The sequence below is a fragment of the Pipra filicauda genome, unplaced genomic scaffold (genome assembly GCF_003945595.2).
Source record: "Pipra filicauda isolate LSUMZ 115617 unplaced genomic scaffold, ASM394559v2 scaffold469_size499620_pilon, whole genome shotgun sequence".
NCBI classification, from domain to species: Eukaryota; Metazoa; Chordata; class Aves; order Passeriformes; family Pipridae; genus Pipra; species Pipra filicauda.
In genome coordinates, this window is record NW_024104608.1 from 96,511 (window position 1) to 106,161 (window position 9,651).

Consider the following 9,651-nt stretch of genomic DNA (forward strand, 5'->3'; position numbering starts at 1 on the left):
TATCTTTCTTGAGTACATCACCGAATCAAGGGAAAGTTTGTGCCTTAAATTTAAGTGGAGAAAAATTCATCAAAACTAAGGCAGAGAACTATTTGGAACTCTAAATTGTTAAAATTAAAAAAAAGGCTTGGCTATTGCAGAAGGTACATACACTGAAATTCTTTCTCTGTCTTTTTTTTTTTTTTTTTTTTTTTTTTTTTTTTTTTTTTTTTTTTTTTTTTTTTTTTTTTTTGTATTCTGGCTGCTCTGAATTACTCTGTGCATTATTTATGAACTTCTTAGTCATGGATGTTGAGTTAAGGTTACCCTTTTATTGTTTAGCTTGGTGAGTAATTAACTTTGTCTCATACTTTATGCCTACTGCTGCAATTCCAGAAGCATGTAGAGGGGGAAACAACATTCATTGTTGATTTTTTTTAATTTCACTCTGTAGACAGATGCATTTTCTCATCTGAAGTTGTAACATTCATTCTCCACTGCTTTATGTCTTATATAGGTACTCATAATTACACCTGTGTACCATGAGAGCTTAAGCTTTTTGTGTTAGAGCAAGATAGTGACATCCTCATCCCTGCAAATACAAATGCAGGAAAAAAAAAGGAAAAGAAAAACCAAATCAAACATAACAAAGCCACAGGAACATCAGGCTTCAGATTTATTTGCTTGTCACTATTGTCCATTGTCTTCAATACCAACTGCCAGAATTATCAGAATCCCTTACTATTCTGTAATTACCCAACTGATACACTGAAGAGTCTCTGCTTTTCTCCCTCTAAACAAAGATGATGGAGAAACTACATAAAATGTGCTCTAAAAATTTACTTCAATGAATCAACCAAAACTGGTACCCTTTTGCTAGAAATTGAGTCAGGATAGGTGCTTTTGAAAAAGATACAAGAAACACTAGATAATGATGAACTAACTTGTCATAATGACCAATTAGTAGCTGGTTTGTGAACTGAAGCTGCGAGGTTGATATTCAATCATCTTATTTTTTTCAACCCCCTTTTTTCATATTGCTTTTCCGCCTGCCTTGTTTCTCTACAGCAGCACGGATTGAACTCATTATCTTCATAAATGTCTATGGTTCTGGCCCTTGAGAAGTTCTTGGCCTTTCTGTGTCAAAGAAGTATATTTATAGGCTAGTTATGCAGCATGTTAAAGTGGCAGGTCTTTTTCTTTGTTCCATGTTGAATAAGTAAGGGATAAAGATTAGTGCAAAGTAGAGTCACAGCAAAACTATACGACATCAGGAACATCAGGAAGCTCAAGAACAGACAAGCTAGATGATATTTCTTCATCATATCCAGTGATTTCCACCTTTTGATATTAGAAATGGTATAATCGCTGTCATAAACATCAGCTTTTGTGCCTCAGTACTCCCATGGGGAAGCTGTTCTTACTTTCATGCTTATAACTAAAAACTGGTTAACTGGTTCCACATTTCCAATGCAAATTTAATTATGGACAGTGTTTATCCCTTTGACAAGACTTCTCTTTTTTTTTTTTTTAGTTCTAGTTTGCTCTTCAGATAAGCTTGCAAGATGAACTTGGTTCATCACTCAGTCTTTGATTACTAAAGAAGTCAAGCTTTCCTAGCCTCTACTCCAAAGATCATCCAACCAACTTTGTCTTTGCTTACCTGGTTTGAAACTGGTTTCTGCTAGGACCTGGAGATTTGTAAGAAATTCTGGTTAAGGTTTTATCACTTTCCAATAAAATCTTTCAATCATATCCACACATCTACTAGAAATAATTTGTCTAAGTAGAGTCTTTGGGGAGACTGCACTTGCTTTTTCTTCAGGGGTACATTGTTTTGATGTTTTAGTGTTCTTTGGTGTGTCTATAACTCATTTCACCTTCTAGAAAATCTCATTTTTTGTCCCTGTTTACCATTTTCAAATATTTAATTAATTTAGCTTTGTTTGCTGATATTTCTTTCCTTTTTTTTTTTTTTTTTTTTTTTTTTTTTTAAATACAGCTTTATTCTTTCTGTTCTTATTGGCATTCTTTTGATGTGTGCAAGCTTGGAACTGTTCTTTACTTTTTTTTCTTGTTCAGGTTCTGGATAACTTTTTTAAAAAGTGTCTATCCTAATAAAATTTCAGGAGGCCTCTCCATTCAACTCCCAAAGTTTCTCAGTATAGTTAACTTTACATTTCTTTTATCAGTTTCCTGGTTTGCCCTAAAGAATCTCAATTACAGATTTACCTTTGTTAATTAATTTTGTTTAGGTCAAGTTAAGACCAGATCACTCTGCTTGATTTAATTTTCTATAGCCAGTTTTTGTACATTGTTGTCATTACCGGTGAAAAATAATTTTCTATTTTTTTTCAGCTAGTGGCTAATAGAAAAAATACCTCATGCTGTTATCTCTAGGCACATTTGCACCCAAATTACTATAACTTCTATCTCTATACCTGGAAAGTTAGATCCTTCCAGAAAAGAAAATGAAAAGGTTGGTACTTTATTTCTTACATTCTATTGCAGAGGTTTTCATTCACATACCAATCCTGTGAAGTCTGTACTAGCGTCCTTAACTTTCCTTTAGCAGATCAGAAATACTCCACTGAGGATTAGTTGTGACTCTGTATCTTCCTCAGTCTGGCATCATGATTCTTGCTCTCTTCCAGCTGAAATCTGGCAATAGCTTTTTTCATTGGCAAGGACTGGATTCTTCCCCTCTCCCATTGGGATTCATTTCTTCCTCAAGTCCAGATTCAAGTCTCAAGTTTTAGCATCAGGGACTCACTGAACATGATCCCATCTACAGCAGTGAACTTTGAAAGAACAATCAGACCAAATTCAAATACAGAAGCCATGGATGTGGCATTGCCTGATCATCAGTTTTTCAACACTTTGTATTTAATGTTACGATTCCTTTTTATCACCTTTTACCACCAAATTGAGGCCAAGGCCAAATAGGACTGGAATAGAAATAGTAAGTGATATTTTCATTACAGCTGAGTTCAATTATTATGGGTCATTATTTTCAGATATTTTAGACAGTGTTATTATAAAATGCTAGGTCATGCAATTGCTCCCACTCCACTGATTCCTACAGAATATTGATTATCTGATATTCTATTCCAGTATTTTTCATCATTATTTTGACTTAGAGTTCTTTAATTTATATTTTCCCTAAACAACAGTCATTTATGGCTGACGTTTGCCTTACACTCCTGCAGCTAGCTCTTGCTTGCTGTTCAGACACGTAAAAATCAATAGATGTTCCTCATGGGTAGTTCGTGCCACAGAGATTTTGCAAATCCTCAAATTTTCCAGTCAAACTTCTCAGAAGGTAGGGTCCACATCAGAAGTAATGGCTACCAAAATAGTCTTCTAATAGTCTTTGCAGCATAGCTGCAAAATAGTCTTCTAATTAATTTGTACTATATTTATCACTGTAGTACATGAACACCTTGCATGCTCTCTCTGTAGATTTTTAAAGACCTATTAAGCTGGAGTGAATTAAAGACCTATAAAGTGAATTAAGTTGGAGAAAGTACACGTGGATTAGCTTTAATTTCTGACAGATAATACAAAAAAGTAGATGAGGCAGATATAATGGGGAGACAATGTAATGTTTTCTGGCTAACAATTTTATGGACTGTCCCTTATAAATGTATGCTCTACCAGTCCATCTAATCGAAGTATTGTTGTGAAGAATTTTTCCCTTTTTCTGCCAAAGGAGAGATAGGGATGTGATCATTTATTAATGTAGTGTCACAAGCCAAATGTTTACGTTTTTCCAGGAAAATAAAAAAAGCTGTCATTACAAGGGTGAAAACTGCTGGTTAAAGCAAAAATTGGGGGACAGCAGCTCTGGATTCTTTTCCTGCTTCCAATACAGCAGGTGATTATGACTTCAGACTTACCATTTACAGTCTGGTTTGCAGAGGTTCCATTAACTTTAGCTGGAGCAGGTGTGCTCAACACCTTTGAAAATTGGCTTCCTAATTTTTTGTGCTTTAGTTTCTATATCGTAAATGAGGAAGAAAATAACAAGATCTAACTCACTGTAAAGAGCACTGAAATGCCCATTTAAGTACAAAAGGCATAGAAACTACTCTGGCAAAGCTGTCCTTGCTGAGCTGAGCTACACATAACAGATGCCATATTTCAAGGAATGATATAATGCCATACCCCTCCCGTTACTGCTCTTGCCCTTGAATTTTTCCAGGCTCTAGCTTCTTCAAGCCTCTGAACTAAAAGGTCCTTAATGTACTCTGCCGCAAATAGCAGAATCTTGTGAAGGAGGTTTTAAAACAACAAATCAGTCTGCAATGGCTTCTCGTTTCATAAAACTATTAAACATTTTAGGCTGTAAAATTTTTTTGTATTTCACAAACCTGGCTTTTAGAGCTTTCAGGCTCCTGATTTGCAGGGAGAAGCTAGTACTGCTGTCCCAAAGCACTTGTGTAACATTAAGCTGAAAAAATTGCTTTAGGTTTAGTGATACATAAAGTGATAGATCATTCAACCTTTTGTGTTGATTGGAAAAATTACAGATGCGCTATTTGTGAAACAATATTTTTTAGCAGATTATCCATTAGCACACATTTAACTCATTTCACTTAGGATCTGTATTCAATTTTTGATTGTAAATAAAAGATAAAAATACATCTGTGTATTGGGATTTTCACAATAACTTTTTGTGGGGATTCTTTTCTTGCAAGCCACTCTATTTTGCAGGGTTGTATTTAAGTTTTTATGTGATGCTGCTGCACAAAGCATTTAACTGTTTCAATCGCTGCAGCAGAAGCATGTTTCGTATAGCATGGTGTCTTCCAGCTACCCACCTTTCCCCTTGTTTTGCTGATGACATCTTCCCTGGCAAAGGAAGAGAAGAGAAAGCATCATGTTGATATCAAATCATAGAGACCTGGTGCAGCTGCAGCTGGGTATCTGCTGTCTGCAGGTTTTTTCCAAGCAGCCCAACCATGCCCTTGTCATTTTGCCACAAGTGGGCAGTAACTAACTTCAAATTGATATCACAAGAATCTCAGCTCCCTCACTCCTGGCTGAGATTCATAATCCTCAGCCTGACCTTTCTTTGGCCCTACCTAACTATCTGGTCTAGGAAGAAACCTGGTAGTTAGTGCCAATTTACCCTGGTGTTCCTACAGAAAGAGATTTAATAGTCTGCACAGGAGTTTGGGAATGTGTGTGTTTCTGTTTGAGGCTCAGGGCAGAGGGACACCCAGAGCCACCTCTATTCCTTGTTTAAGGTTTGTGTTCTGCTCCCAACAATTTAAATAAGAAACTTGAGAAACAAGTTTACATAACAGGGTATTTGCAATATTGAAATTACTACCTTTCTGAGAGAGATAAAAAACTCCAACAAAACCATGTTAAGCAAACCAATTTATCTTTGGTATGATTGGCAAGGTTTTTGGGGCCAATGCTGCACAGTGTTAGTACATCTTGTTTATTGCATTTGTCCATTAAGTGGGATGATATATGAAAACACTATTTTTTTAAGACCAGATTCTCTCTTTTACTTTGTGGAAACATTGCCACCATGCTCTTTTGGAAAACTGAGTGTGGTTTTACTCCACTTCAGGGTCTTTTTAAACTAGGAGGTAACTTAAGACTATATCACATGACAGATAATACTTTATAACAAAAAACCATATGTAAACATGACATGCCTCCCTTGACACATACCAGCCAGGTGAATTAAACATTGAGACAAGTTCGTCTAATTTTACGTTAGCACGTATTGAAATGTGCTGACAGCAGGCATTGAAAGCTTCCAGACTCTGAGCAGGAGGACAGAAGAACTGGAGTATGTGAGAAAGGAACCCGGAAGATGGTTGACCTATTAGTTCTGCAAAATTGTTTCTAGGAAGCTCGAATATATGTAGTCCCACTATAGGAAAAATGGCAGCTCTCATGGCAGTGGGACACTTTAGTTCAAAGGTGAGATTTATCCAGAAGGAAGATCTAGGCCAGGAACAACTTCTTTCCTCCTGGTCAAGAAATGTCCACTTAGCCTTTGTGGGAATAACTTTTTTCTTCATCCTGCTATGGACATTTCTCTGCCACTGCTTTGCTTATAAAGGTAAACAGCCACCTGAAGCAGTTTGTGGACAGCCTGCACACACAGAGACAGGACACTTGAGGTGGGACATTTCTTACCTCCTGAGGCTGCTTGGGTCCTCTTTCTGCCCATGCAGGACTCGGCACATCTGGACTTTGTGGTCTACTGGAGAGCATTCCATCAGCTGGCTGATTTTCAGAGATGCTGAAGCCCTTCTTCACATGCAAAAGTCTAGTGTGATCAAAAAATTCTCAGCATATTCAGAAATCAAGACAACGTTATTCTGTAGTCAATCCCCACTGCAGTCGCATGTCTCATTTGCTCTTCTGACCACCTCTGCTCACTGAGCAGATGCCTTCAGTGATCTGTTTATGATGGTGCAGCCAGAGTACTACTTCAATTTTGCTTGCAAATAGGCAGCAACAGATGGTGCAAAGAAGGTAAGAGAATTATCTGTCATTAAGGGGAACAGGGCCCAAGACTAGCAAATGGGTCTTTTTCTTTTCTTTTCCCTTTTTTTTTTTTTTTTTGAAAGAAAGACAGTTCAGGGAATTTTAATATGAAGCAAAAGAATTGGTAAATAAATAGACCAGACAAGAAAAGGCTAGGATTAAGGAAATACTGGAAGGAAACAAAGAGGTTTAGATGAGACTTATTTGCTTTCAAACAAGTACAAAGATTGCATAAAAGGAAAAAAGAAAGTAAAAGAAAAAGAGAAGTTTTAAATGCATGTAGGCAGTCCATGTGCAATTTCAGGTGGCTACTCAGGAAAATGAACAAGTCAAGTAATTGAAAGGAGAAATGAAATTGCAAAGGATCACAGGATTTCAAATTAAGTGAACAAATTGTATGGGGGAGGTGTGTAGACCATACAATACAATAACTTGAATTGGCAGACAGCTTATAACAGTAGTTCTGAGTGAATGGCCCTTCATCTCCTGTGGCAAATTGAAGATAATGCCAGTAATTCATAGTCATTTCACTTTTATTATCACCAAAAGTTTAGGCCAGTATTCTATTACCTTGAATGTTTTTATGGTGCCAAGTTGAGCCGGACAAGAAATGAACTTGATGATAAATTTCCTGACTCTGAAGAAGAAGGTAAAAGAAGAAGGTAAGGTTTTTAGGATTATTAGAAATTTAGGAAAATGAAAGAATAAAAATTATTCAGATAATTAATTTGCAATTGAACAGAAAATATTTAATTTTGTTTTTAATGGTTCTGATATTTCTAAATATTTTTTTAAAACTGTGTGTCAAAACAGAGAGTAGTAATGCTATTTCAAGAGTTCACTATTTTACGTTTTAAAATGTCAAAGAATTACGACAACTTTGAAGCGATATATTTCTACTAATGAGCAAATTTTTTCCTGTTTCAAAAAATCTTGCCTCTTTAAATTGTTCCAACCAGATGTTTCTTTTGATTTGGATCACAACCCAGTTTCAAAACGTGTTTGGTTGTTTGTACATTCACTGAAAAAATTTCAGCCAACTTTGGTGTCAAAAGGTCAAGTTGTAACTAGCCTCTGAAGCCTAAATTATTATGACGATGACTAGAATATGACTGAGTCTGTCAATACACAAGTTTGTGGCAGAGTAAAAGTGAAAAAAGTAGGAAAAAATCAAAGTAGAGAGAACTGAACAAATCAAAATAAACTACCAGCTATGGTGACTGTATTAGTCTCATATTCAGTTGTCCGTATTCTTCTTACCTCCCAAATAAATCTGCTGCTAAGTCTGCTTGCCACACTCAGTGCAACATGGAAAAAACATTTTTTGCTTCAGAATTCTGCATTTCGACAAGTGTGTCGAACAGCTATTAGGTGCTACCCTGCATCCCAGCTTTGAAGAAATATCCTCATTTCCTGTCCTGCCCTTCTTTCTCCACTGCCTTGTAAAGGTGCTTTTCTTGGAAATGTTGCTTGCCAATGTACAAATTTCACTCTGTAAATGGACATCGGCTCCTGTGATTTGACAGATCACAGGACATTCAGGATCATGAGGAGAAAGTGGTATAGACAATAATGAGGTCATGTAAAATTCAATGTAGCATATTAAACATAAAAATTTTAGAATTCATATATTTAACTGGCAGCCAAATGCAACTCTTTCTAGAGAGGTGATATGTGCTCCTAGCTTTTGCTTTTCTTGTGAAAACTGTCAGTGACATCCTGCATCAGCCTGAGTTTGCGCTTAGCTTTATCAGGCAGACCAGTCAGCACTGAATGGCATTAATGTCATTTTGACGTAATGAAAGTGTAGATAACCATCTCAGAGACTGGTTGGGAAAAAGGTACTGATGCAAGTAGCTGAAGGCTTTATGGACCACATAATTCACATTTCTCATAGAGGAAAGTATGATCTATAAATTATTTTAGAGTTTCTTACTGATGAAACAGCAAGAATTTTGTTGCTGATGGGCACCAGAAGCAGTAGTAAACAGCCACGTGTGAGTACACAGTAAAGAAAAATAGTTTGCATTTTATCAGCAGAGAAAAGGATTAAAAATGTAACCCTGGATGTTTTTAAAATTACAACAGTGTGAATGGAGAAAAATGTGTCTTCTGTATGACAATGACAACATGAATGATAATACAGAAGATCATTCACTCCTTCTGTATTAGCTACCTCCTATATGATGCATCTGTGGAAGTAATTTCCATCACAACAGCATGAAAGAATTTCTAACGAAACAAATCTGATCAACCTGCCTGAATGTTAATGGTGACTGGATCCCTTTTGGACCTTCGAGGATTGTGCTACTTCTAGTGGTGGATCTCCTGTTCACTGCTACAGGTGACAGATCAATAATTCACAATTTTGGAACTGTTGGAAAATCTGCTGGGTATGTCATGTGGTCTGTGCAAGTGAGTGAGAAGGGAAGAACATATACAGTGGATGGTAATTGCTGGAGATTGTCTTTACAGGAAAACAAATCTGTCCCAGATTGCGTGGACAGTCTGGGGCATGAGTTGGAATTGATTTTAGCACAGCCTGAATGAGGATCAGTCAGAAGATGAAACCCAGACAAGAGGGGACAAGGTTAGTGAGAGATTGGATACCAAACTTTTGGGAATTATTAACCTCATTGGAAGGTACTCTGGATTTACAATGTTGCTGTGGGGACAGCCAAGGAGAAAGCTCCTGAGGGCAAGTCCTCTGGTGGATGAACTGTTGAGCACAGAATTAAGGAAAAGTATTTATGGTTTCTCTTTGTTCGCTGAAACAAGGTAGTTGGTACTCTGTTGAGCCAGTCAGGAGTGGTCATTGTTGCCTTCTCTTTACTCCCAATATCCATGTAGACCCTCAGCAGCATCTTCTCAACTCTTGTGTCCAGGGGGTACAGATACACTGACTGTACCAGTTTCCCATGACATGGTATGTGCAAAATCTCAGAATATGCCCAGTGAAGACACCCGGTTTGCCCATGTGCCTGGAGTGGCTCATCCTTCCCCAGAAAATGAGCTAGATATTATGGTTGAAAGACCTACCTGGAGCCTAAGCACCACTGGCATAGCTCTTGCATGAAACTCTGACTCGCTTTTTCATCACTGTAATATGGCTCTGATTTCCATGAGAGTTCCTTTCTGGTCCTAGGCATATCT